This window comes from Ictidomys tridecemlineatus, chromosome 14, assembly GCF_052094955.1.
Source record: "Ictidomys tridecemlineatus isolate mIctTri1 chromosome 14, mIctTri1.hap1, whole genome shotgun sequence".
Taxonomy (NCBI): Eukaryota; Metazoa; Chordata; class Mammalia; order Rodentia; family Sciuridae; genus Ictidomys; species Ictidomys tridecemlineatus.
In genome coordinates, this window is record NC_135490.1 from 67477905 (window position 1) to 67490539 (window position 12635).

The 12635-nt window shown below is 39.9% G+C and overlaps 1 protein-coding gene across 1 annotated transcript in view; it reads right to left on the minus strand.

Annotated features, from left to right (window-relative positions):
- Window positions 1-4598, minus strand: part of LOC101962651 (succinate dehydrogenase assembly factor 1, mitochondrial) — a 29620-nt gene extending 25022 nt beyond the window's left edge. The window contains exon 1 of the mRNA XM_078031286.1: window positions 4415-4598. The gene's annotated coding sequence lies outside the window, so the exon portion shown is untranslated. The remainder of the gene's footprint in view (window positions 1-4414) is intronic.
- Between the last annotated feature and the right edge of the window lie 8037 nt (window positions 4599-12635).

The window sequence follows — 12635 nt, forward strand, 5'->3', positions numbered from 1 at the left end:
AGACAAATATTAGTTTTGGTAAATAAATTTACATTGTTGATTAAACATTAAGTATATTGAACTACTAACTTAAATCCCGATTTTAACAATTGTCCTTAGAGACTAAAATTGATTGATTCTAAGACACTGAGATACTAATTTTTACATATTTTGTTTGTTAGATAATTATAGAGTTTTTTAAAAAACATTTTATTAAGACTGATGTTCTCCAAATTAAAGTTATATATTAATTTTAAACAATAAAGGTTACAAACTTAAAAAAATTCATTGATATTATATAAGTTCTCTAACTAGATCTATTGTCCATAAAAATACAGTAAGTTTTATACATAGCTCCCTACACAGAAAATAACCTTCATCATATTTTTTAAAGGCAATTAAGAGATACCTATTTAAAGGATAATATTCTAAAATATAGAGATTTTGAGACCTTCTTTCAAAAAGATTGAGGATTTTTTCTAAATTGTTAGGATGGATCGACTAGTCTATATTAAAAATTTTAATAATCAATAAAAGGTAAATCTATTCTTAGTCATTTAAATACTTGTACTATTATCCATAACTTAAACTAATAATACTATGACTTATGCCAAGCCTTTACTCAATTTTATTAAATAAAGAAAAAGGGGAATACAGGATCCCAGAGAGACACTAGATTTTACAAAATACTTTAAAAGTTTTTTCTTAAATTGTAATATTGAGAGTCTTAATGTTACTGAACATGATTCAGTAAATTAAATCTGATATCAAAGGAGAGTTTAAACCAGTCATCATTATAATGACTGAGAAATCTGGCACAGGAAAGTAAATTTCCAGCTACAGAATTTATAGCCATGCAGCTTCATGAGCTTGTCAGGTAAATAAAAATTATAAAAAGACTTGTATGGACCCATTTCCCAGGTCCACCTTTAATGTGTCTTGCAGTGTGGACTGGGAAGTCCACCCATGAAAGATTAATTGTCCTGACTGTAATGGTCAGTTATACCTATATATTGATTCTATAGTAAGCAGACTGTCTGGAAGTATCTTTTCAGAAAAAGACAGTGTTGAAATAACGGATTGTTCCGCATCCCTATGGATGGAGGCTATGGACCAGATGTGAGTAACACCAATTAAGGGCCAGTTCTGTATGAGGGATCTCCTCTTTATCTGTCTCTCTCAGCTTTGTCACTATATTACTGTTTGTCTATGGCCTTTCTCCTTCCTTCCAAAACGCATCCCCACCAGCCCAGTGCTGTGAGCTTGGAGAAGAAACCTGAGTTTGCTGATCCTAGGGTAAATGCTGGCATGGAGGCCACAGGGGCATTATCTATCAAGGAGACAGAGAGCCCTCTTGGGGACGATGCCATGCACACTCCACATCACCCTGTTTGGCCCCGGAGAATGGCTGGTTAGCCAATGACGGGTAAGATTCCTCAAGGGAGGGACAACCTAAGACAGGCACAGTCGCAGAGGGGCCATCAGGAGAAAATTTGGGGGCCAACAGAGGTAAGGCAAAGAACCTCACCCCCCCCCACATACTGGTACAAAGGCCTAATTCTTCTCCCCTTCTGAGAGGTCTCCTGCCCCATGGCTGCTTTGCTCCCCACATCCAGCTCAGATCAGAACCCTAGTGACAGAGACCTAGTCAACAGTGATTGCCTGCTCACTACAGCAGGAGACAAATGCAGCTACAGGAATGGGCCATGTCTGGATGCTTTTCTCTTTCTTGGTTCTCATTTTTTTTCTATGCCTTTCCTTTTCCTTTCTTTTCTCATCAGGGTTCTCCTTTGACAATAAATTTAATAGAAGAGGAGAAAATGTTAGAATAGCCTTCAGTTGCAACTAACAGCTACAGGCATATAGAGTTTTCTCACAGTATGGTTACACTAGGCAGAAGATGATTGGCTTATGGATATTATCTTGCTTATGTAGATTGACAGGCATGCCCCACTCAAACCCTATAATAGTTGTGTACATTCCAAAAAGAAACTGAGCTACTGGACATTGACTTGAGGTTTGTCACCAGCCAGTTATCACAAGCTCCCGGGACTGAGGTAGCCAAATAGTGAAGCAACAAATTGACCACACCAGTGACAGAAACTTAGACAGCAGATAAAAACTCAAGCCAGCCAATTTTGCTGGACTTTAGTGACTAAGACTACATTTACCTTTATGGACAATTGTTGGAAAGATTATTAAAATAAATTTTCCAAGGGTATTTGTATTACTGACAGACCTAATTAACTCCTTAAATATGAGAGTGAAGAAAAAATTATAAATATCCTGTAGCCTATAAGAATACAACTTATTGCCTCATTAATTCTTGCCAGCTAATATTTCAGAACTATAATATGCTGAAGTTAATATTCAGGCTTTAAAACAGGTGTATGTCTATTAACCAGACCTAGACAAACTGCTGGTCTCATAATCCCTAAAGTGACTACTTTAAATATTATTCCTTGCTTATTCAATTTTGGCCTTTGTGGCTATGTCTTAAAACTTACATTGTATGGATTTTCTTAATGTTTGACTTAAATTACATTCAACTTCCTTCATGGTCAGATAAGTGCTGATGGAAGGATGAGAACTAAGTAATGATGTTCTAGAAGACAATGTAATGAATAATGTGAGTGAGCCCTTTGCTCTATGGTTTATGGAGAGGCCTAAATGCTATGGCAATGAAAATGTCTGTTACTATGGCCAAAAACAATGCGTCCCAATAAAATTGGGAAAAGATTAAAAATCTTCTGATGAGTGTTTGGCAAGGTAATAATAATCCAGATTATTGTGTTGACTGTTATGAAGATAATATGTTTTCTACTAATTCTTTTTGTGTTTCAATAGCAGATTGTGATGACCTTGGACCAAGAGCCAAGTGACTGAAAGAAAATTTCCCAGTTACATTCTTTTTTTATATTAAGAAAGGGGGAATATGTGGGAGGCCAACCTTATGGGTGACTGAGTTACACTCCCCAGCTGGGTGCTGAGGTGCTCAGTCACAGAAATGGGTGTGTCTTGCTACAGCCCCATGGGTGAAGCTATGCTCACCTGTTCCTTTGTAATATAACCCCTTGCCCTGTTTAGGATAGACTCTTCCATGGAAGTGCCTTGTGTGTGTCCCCTCCTCTTACTGTGCCCTTGGGTGTGGCCTACCCAGGTGTCAGTCAACCTGCTGACAGTGGACATCATGAAGATAGACTCAGCCCCTGAAACCTGACCCCTTGCCTCATTTGAATAGCTTCTCCTCAATAAAAGGGGTCATCACGTGCTCTCGCTCTCTCTCTTTATGCGGACCCTTAAGGTCAGAGGAGCCATCACAGCAACCCCAAAGAAAAAGGTATTTGTGTCTCTTGTGTGGTTATTTCGTGCAGCCCAGTTAGCCCAGTTTAATTAGAGTGACCCCTGAGCCTTTTAGTTGTGAGAACAGAAACCCAGCACTTTAGAACATTGTCACCTGTTTGTCTTACTCTGCATCCACCACCCAAATCTCACACTTCCCCTCTTCCTCTAAGTTTCCTCTATTCTCCTTCTTCCTATAAACTGGATTCTGGTGAAGGAGGTTCTCATTCCCCCGTCATCTCCCCACAATGGTGGGGCACATACTCATCCCAGACAAAACACTCCTGAACTATCAGTCCTCGCTGTGCCCTGTTATCCAGATGTTGACAGTGAGGAAGAAAAGGTGATGCTGCTGCACATCCTGAACCTGCAGAGAGTGGGTGCACTGCCCTCCCTCCACCTGGTAGATGACAGAAGAACTTTGTCTCCTGCCTCCAGGTTGTGCCTGTGAGAGTTCCACCCCTGAAGTCCATGCCCTGTCCTCCTGCCTTCTGCCATGTGCAGACACAGCAAGAATGCCCTCAGCAGTCCAAAGCTCAGCACCTGGATCTGGGACTCTATGGTATCCAGGGCTCTGAGAAAAGAATTTCTCTTTCTCTTAGATGACCATCCCCAGGTAATTTGTTGCAGAGGAGAAAAAGTCTAGGCAGAAATAAACACTAATTCCAAATAAGATCTCCTGGGCTTGTTGCCCAAGAGGACATCACCAATCATAGCCCAAGTCTAGATGTTTAGGTGACAATGGGAGAATGAGCTCATCTCCTGGCAAAGGTCAACTTTCCATGTAAGGCTAGAAAACGTGGTTACAAACACAGCACACCCCAAGTCATGGCATCAGATCTCTTGACACAAGGTCATTAAGATATGAAAAATATAAAGATCCTTCCACTCAGACTCCATCCCCAGGTTCAAAAGCAGCAGTGTCCTCCAGCTGTTATACAGACCTGCTTCTATAGTGTCCTACCTTCAGTGTGACTGTCTAGTGGGTCATCCAATTCACTGCTGAAAACAAAGATGCTCTTCGGGATCCAACCATACAAAACAGAGACATAAACACAGGGTGGCTACAGAGTGGCTCTGACATTGCTCCTACCTCTGAGTCCATGCTGTGTGGACAGCATCTTCTTGTTCTGACTTCCTGTTGCCAGGCCCTGACTGGGTTCTGGGCAATCGGAGGCCTTCCAACAAGACAGTGCAATCAGAACAAAGCCTCTTCCACTTGGAGTTTCAGGAATGTATGCCTCTAATTTGGAAGCTCTTCAGCGAGATCCACAGGATGTTCTAAAAGAACACAGAGTAAGTGTCAGTACATGGGTCTGGCTGAAGATTTTCTCAGGCAGCAGTGTATGGACACAGGGCTGGAGTGGTTGGAGGTGGTTGAAAAATAGCCAGAGATAGAGGTGCTGCTGGGACATGATCTATGGTGGACAAAGAAAGGTAAAGGCATGGATCAGTAGTGCATGAGAAGCAGAGCCTTGGCTTCTCCAGCTAAAGCCCTGCAACGTGGGATGGTGAATTTACCAATGGGTTAAAACATAATAAATGCACTGTACAATTTGATGGCAGCATCTTACCACTCCTCCTGCGGGGGTGAGGTTTTGGCTCAGAAGTAGAGCACTTGCCTAGCAGTATGAGGCCCTGGCTTCTATCCTCAGCACACAAAAATAAATAAAAATAAAAATATCATATCCAAATAAAAAGTAAATATTTAAAAAAGAAGAAAAAGTCAACATATAAATGACTTAACATTACATCTCAAAGCCCTAGAAAAAGAAGAACAAATCTACACCAAAGCAGTAGAAGATAAAAAATAATTGAAATTAGAGCTGAAATCAATGAAATTGAAACAAAAGAAACAATTGAAAAATTGACAAAACAAAATTGATTCTTTGAAAAAAATGAATAAAATTGACAGACCCTTAGCCATGCTAACAAAGAGAAGGAGAGAATAAACTTAAATTACTAACATACAGGATAAAAAAGCAGATATCACAACAGACACCACAGAAATACAGAAGATACTTACAAATTATTTTGAAAACTTGTAATCCAATAAAATAGAAAATATCAAACGCATTGAAAATTTCTAGAGTCGTATGATTTGCCCAAATTGAATCACGATGATATACACAATTTAAACAGATCAATTTCAAGTGACGAGATAGTAGAGAACATCAGAAGTCTACCATCCAAGAAAAACCTTGGACTGGATGGATACACAGCCGAGTTCTACAAGACCTTTAAGAAGAACTAGCACCAATACTCTCCAATTTATTTCAGAAAATAGAAGACAAGGCAGTACTTCCAAACTCATTCTATGAGGCCAATATTACCCTGATTCCAATACCAGGCAAAGACACATCAAAAAAATAGAAAACTTCAGACCAATATCTCTAATGAACATAGATGCAAAAATTCTCAAATAAAATTCTGGCAAATCAATTACAAAAACATATCCAAAAAAATCATGCACCATAATCTAGTGGGATTCATCCTAGGGATGATAGGTTGGTTCACCACACAGAAATCAATAAATGTAATTCATCACATATGATGGAGCAAAACCACTTGTTTTAAGGTTGGGAAGTAAAAAAGGGAGAGACGAGGGGTCTGGATTCCCACATTCCTTCAAGGGCATCAAACCAAAATGGAGTGGTTTGTGCTTAATTTCCATGCAACCACAGCAAAACAAAATTGTGTCTGTGACTTCCCAAAACAGGCTAGGGTTATCTGGCAAGGTAAGGAAGTCTCCTCTACTTTAACCTTTACAAGAAAAATAATTAGGGCCTGGAGATGTGGCTCAAGTGGTAGCGTGCTTGCCTGGCATGTGTGGGGCACTGGGTTCAATCCTCAGAACCACATAAAAATAAAATAAAGAGATTGTGTCCACCTAAATAAATAAATAAGAAAAATAACTAAAATTAAAAAAATCTAATTTTTGTTACTCATTTTTGCTTTCTTCAGCCTTTTTCTGCCTAAAAAGTCAAACTTCTCTGCTTAATTCATTGGAACACTCTTTCTATTTTATAGAATGAGGTATTGAGAATCACAAATAAAAAACAAAAATATCTTTAAATTTATCATAATTTTTTAAAAAACCAAAGGAAATTGCTGAACTTCAACTCTTTTGACCTGCAAAAATGGTGATTTCTTATGATCCAGGTGAATGTATTGTATGTTTTGTAGTATATACTTAATATTCTGGTTTTGATTAAATTTTTTTTCAAGGTACATATTACATGTAAGAGATTGGAGCAGAGGAAAAATGTTACTAAGACAAAAACTGGTGAAGTTTAGCCTATATATTTTAAAATCTAGAAGAGTCTCAAGCTCACAGGAGTATAACATTCATCCAGGGCTTCCCCCCACCTCCTAATGCTCAGGCCAGGATATCAAAGACTGTAATTTTTACCAAACACGTTAAGCAGGAGTTTTCTGACTACTCTCTAAAAACAACTTTAAGCAGAAAAGTACCCTAATTATGAACATGTCTGTAAGGTAAGGTAGGTAGACATCATAGGAGAGTCATTTTCTCTCTCTGATGCTCCAAGAAGTTCCCAGGATATACGAAGCTGTTATCTACTCCAGGTCTTCCCAGAAACAATCAGGGAAGGGGCGACCTTTTAAAAAAAGTATTACGTTAAAAAAAATCAACTTCAAATTATTGATAAGAATTTCCTTGGCAGTTGAGTCATATTCTTTATTTCCTCCAACTTGAGTTATATTGTTTTTTTCAAAAGTGATCCAGAAACTATATCACTAGCCTAAGAAAGTTCAGATAACTTCTAATTCATCCTAGTACCAAGCTTTCTGTAAAAAGCACCAGCTTGTCTTAAGACTAGTTATTTCAGAACTTAATACATTGTCTTTTTTCCTACTGTCCTTCATCTTCTTGGTGTTTACTTCACAGTGTTAGTCAGATTTCTGTTACTGTAATGAAATACCTGAGATAATAACTTTAAAAAAGGGTTTATTTTGGTTCAAGTTCTAGAGATATTAGTCCATGACCAATTTTTTTCTCATTGTTTTGGGCCTTTGGCAAGACAAATACACATGGTGTAAGCCTGTGGCAGTGTTGCAAGCTGCTCAGCTCAGGGCAGCTGGGAAGCAAATAAAAAGCAGAAGAGACCAGTGTTCTACATTCTCTTTGGAGGTCATGTCTCCAGTGACCTACCACTTCCTACTAAGCCCTACTTCGGAATGACTTCACCATCTTCTAACAGCACCAAGCTAAAGATCAAGCCTTTAATTCAAGGATCTTAAAAGAACATTTGACATGGAAAGCGTAGCACTCACCTTCATTTCACAACCAGCATCAGCACAGCTGTATCCTGGGCATAACAAAATCAACCCACTACACTCTCCAAATGAGCTCCTGCCTGGAACATGGCTTCCTTTCTAGGAAGTCAGTATAGAAGTTGAAAATCAACCTGTTCATCTCACTGAGACATGCTTTCAGTAAGGCCAGATGTCTTTTGGGTAAGAAGACCTTGAGCAGAGGACTTGGATCTGAGGAATCAGACAAAAGATTATTCTTAATAAAAGTTAATCAGGAGATTAACACTGTTGCTTTTCAATGTGTGACCATAGATTAAAAAATGATGATAAAATAAGATAAAAATTGGAACTTTTTTTGTATCTATATGACACACTGGAAGTTTAAGAAAACATTTGAAAGCAGGGGGGAAAGAGGAAGAAAGAAAAATTTCAAGGGCAAAAAACAGTAAATTAAACATAAAACGTAAAGATCCCAAATACAGATAGTAAGCAGGTAATGAAGCTACCATTTGCTCTGTTGATCCTGGTCCAAGAATAATAGAGAGAAATCTTGCAGACCTCTCACTCAAACACACATACTATAGTCAGTCTCGAATCGCAAGCCCACCAAAACTATCTTTCAAAAACAGGATGAAGCAAGGTGTTATAGCACACACCTATCATCCCAGAGACTTGGGAGACTGAGGCAGGAGGATCACAAGTTCAAAGGTAGCCTCAGCAACTTATTGAGGCCCTAAGCAACTTAGTGAGACCATCTCAAAAGCAAAAGTAAAAAGAGGTGGGGTTATAGCTCAGTAGTTAAGTGCCCCTGGGTTCAATCCCCAGTACCCCTAAACAAACAAAAAGCCCAGATGAAATAAAGACATTTTTAAAAAAGACATAACAAAACCCAGGAGGATAACTAAATGACCCACACTATGAGATATATATATATATATATATATATATATATATATATATATATATATATATATATATATAGAGAGAGAGAGAGAGAGAGAGAGAGAGAGAGAGAAAGAATATAGGGGTTGGGGTTGTGGCTCAGTGGTAGAGCACTCACCAAGCATGCAGGAGGCACTGGGTTTGACTCTCAGCACCACAACAAAATAAAATAAAGGTATTTGCCCACCTAGAACTAAGTGTGTGTGTGTGTGTGTGTGTGTGTGTGTGTGTGTGTAAATACAAGTGACAATAAATGTTGGCGAGGAAATGGGGGAAAGGGTACACTCATACATTGCTGATGGGACTGCAAATTGATGCAACTACACTGGACCAATTGAAGATTCCTTAAAAAAATAGGAATGGAAACACATTTGACCCAGTTATCCCACTCCTTAGTATATATCCACAGGATAAAATCAGTCTACCTCAGTGACATAGCCACATCAATGTTCACAGAAGCTCAATTCACAATAGCTAAGCTATGGAACCAACCTAGGTATCCATCAACAGATGAATGGATAAAGAAAATGTGTTATATATACACAATGGAATATTACTCAGCACAAAGAAGAATGACTTTAAAACATTTGCTGGTAAATGAATGGATGTGGAGACTATCATACTAACTGAAATAAGCCAAACCCAAAAAACCAGACGTTGAATATTCTAACATGTGGATGCTAACACACAATGTTGTAGGTGGGGTTGGGCCATGAAAGTTCAGTGGATTAGACAAAGGAGAATGAAAGACAGGGAGAGGGGATAGGAATAGGAAAGACAGTGGAATGAATCTGACATAACTTTCCTTGTACATATGTGAATATACCCCAGTGAATCTCAGCATCATGTACATCCACAAGACTGGGATTAAAATGCAATATATTCTGTGTTTGTACAAATACATCAAATAGGTTCTACTGCCATGTATAGCTAAAAATAACAAATGAATTTTTTTTTAGGAAGAGAGAAGAAAGAAAGAAAGAAAGAAAGAAAGAAAGAAAGAAAGAAAGAAAGAAAGAAAGAAAGAAGGAAGGAAAGAAAACCCAAATTCCTTTTCCTAGCATGTTAATGGAGTTGTGGTTGAATGTGAAGATTTTCTCAATCTGCCATATTTCACTTTTGGTTCAGCTCCTGTGACTATACCTTTACCAGAGATTTCCCCAGCAGACTTTCCCTTTCATCTCAACCCTCAGAACTAAGTCCCACTCCCAAGCTCAAACTGACCCAAACAAGGAGAATCGACTGTCGTGCTGATTTGGGGGTGGAGTGAATGTTTGAGACCCACCACAGCAGTCCCTTCTGAGGTTTGGATGTGGTTGTCCTCCTAGGTCCATGTGTTGGTATCCTCAGGGGGGCAGGATTGAGAAGGGGTGGATCCTGTAAGAGGTGAGGCCAAGAGGGAGGCCTGAGGTCATTAGGAGAGTGACCTCAGAAGCACACTCTGAGCACAGAAAAACCCTGGTTTCTGTCTGATGATGGGATTTTTTTCTTCACCTTCTCACATCAAATCACAGGATGTGGCAGAGCCAAGAGGGCCCTGACAAAAGCCATGCCTTTGAGCTTCCAAAATAAAACTCTTTTTTTTTTAAGAAGTTAGACTGCCTCAGGTATTCCATTATAGCCATGCAAAAGTGACTATGTAGTCACCTTCAAAAACCTTAATTGGGGCTTAGAGAGTCAAACTCCAAACCATTACTCAAATGAGGAAGTAACCTCTTAAAGACAATGGTCATATCTCTTAATGGTTTCCATCTTTAGCAACGGCTGTGGGTGTTTGACTGAGGGATAATCTATTTCATAAATACAAGATATGGAGAACATACTTATGCATAAATGGTGAAGTGATAAAGGCAAAATGAAACTGAGATAAGAATAGCAATAGTGGGGAAAGGAAAGTTAAAGTCTGTGTTTATACTGTCTGATTTGCAATGGGCTAACCAGGAAGAGTGACCCTTTCTTTTTGTGTGAAGAGGCATATTAAATGTCAAGAAGCTAAAAGACAGGATGAAGGTAGCTCTCAAGTTAAGACTAAATCAAATTACTTCAAGGCCTGTTCTCTTAAGGTCATGTTGATATAACAATGGCCAAATTGCACTAGGCTAAAAAGTTTGGGCTGTTCTCTTTACTGTGGTCTTGTATTTATACCTGAGACATTCATTTGGAAATCCCAGTTCTATTCTGCAAGACAGTAAAAGAGCTTCTAAAAAATTGAATCAAGCGATGTTTGAGAATGAAATTAAAATTGGACACAATCATAACGTTGGCTTAATATGTGATATTAGAGAGAATATCAATTCACTAAATAGAATAAGTCATAAACATTGTATTTGAAGAGGAAAGAATTGGAGACAATGAGCCCCCCTGCCATCCCAACCCCCTTCTAGTGTTCAATCCAGGGGCTTTTGCATGCTAGGCAAGCACTGTACTACTGAGCTGCATCCCCAGCTACAGAACGTATTTTTCCCCCTTTCCTTTACAGTGTTTTGTTGAGAGTATTGAAAGTACTTTTACAATTTTATCCCTTTATTTTGTATTTTGGAAACATTTAAAAATCGACACAAAATAATTCTACATATATATTACATATAGTGAGATGTTTCAATACATGTACTTGGTTTATCAATTTTTGTGTTGTGAACATTCATTTAATGTATTCTTTATAAAAATATTATTTTTTAGTTGTAGTTGGACACAATACCTTTATTTCATTTATTTTTATGTGATACTGAGGATGGAACCCAAGACCTTGCACTAGCTAGGTGAGTGCTCTACTGCTAAGCCACAACCCCAGCCCCATGAAATGTACTCTTAAATGCATATGTTGGCATAGATTTGGAGTTTAAGTATCTGAATTTATCTAAAACTGTTATTTGAACTTGGCGTTCATGCAGAATGCCAGAAAGTCACCAGCCACTTGGAATAGCCAAAGATACTGAGCCACAAATTTTTGAAAAATTAAGATATATAAAATCATGGACTTCTTTTAAAGAAAATTGAACAATTGATTGCTTTAAAAATTATTTTTTATTTTTTAGTTGTAGTTGGACACAATACCTTTATTTTATTCATTTATTTTTATGTGGTGCTGAGGATCGAACCCAGGGCCTCACCTGTGCTAGGCAAGTGCTCCACCACTGAGCCAAAACTCCAGCCTTGCTTTAAAATTACACAAAAATAAATAGTGCAAGTACTTTAGTGCTTTTTGTCTGTTTTGTCCTGTATGATACATTGATGAGACAATTGACTTTCCTGTACATGCCACAATTTTAAAAGTGGGGGTGGGGGTCTCTTCACCCTGGAGCCTTCCTTTGACCAACCGCCTTGGCCCAAGTCCTTTCTGCGTCACAGGTTCCATCCACACGTCACAAAGGCTAAACTCCAGTTCAGCCTTTGGTCCAAGGAGGAGCTGGCTTCTCAGCCAAGCTGCTCTGTGCTGACCAGCGTTGGACTAGTGTGGACTTGTGCCTGGTGACGAGCCCCCGTGCCCTCCATGGGCAGTCTTCTCACCAAGTGCGGTCGCAGGCTGCGCCGCAGGGCCCTGGTGGCCCACCAAACTCCCCTGCGCCTCGCCCGCGGGGCTCCCTCTCCTCACAGGGCCCACCCGGCTGCACCTGCCGCTCCCCCCAGCCCTGCCAGCAGGCGCTTCCTCCAGGATCCCCGACCTCCACCTCGGGGGCCTCCTGCTGCTGGCAGGGACAGAGGCCCGCTCCTCTGTCGGGGGATCCTGCTGCCCGCGTCCTGGGGGCCGTTCCCCAAAAAGCCGGTGCTATCGAAGAACAACTCCCGGATGTTCGGCCCCTGGACAGCAGTAAGGGTCCCCCCTCCTGGGCGCTGGCCACTCCTCCTGCCTCCAGTTCCTCAGCTCCTCCACCAAGCTGAGGGGCCCATGACAGCTGCTCGCTGCCCTCTTGGTGCGGCTAAGGAAGCTGAGCTCAGGGCCCAGGAACATCCAGAAAACACCAAGATCCATCAGGAGGAGGAGCAGGAGGAGGAGAAGGAGGAGGAGGAGGAGGAGGAGGAGGAGGAGAAGCTGAAGGAGGAGAAAGAAGAGAAGCTGGAGGAGGAGAAGGACAAGGAGGAAGAGGAGAAGGAGG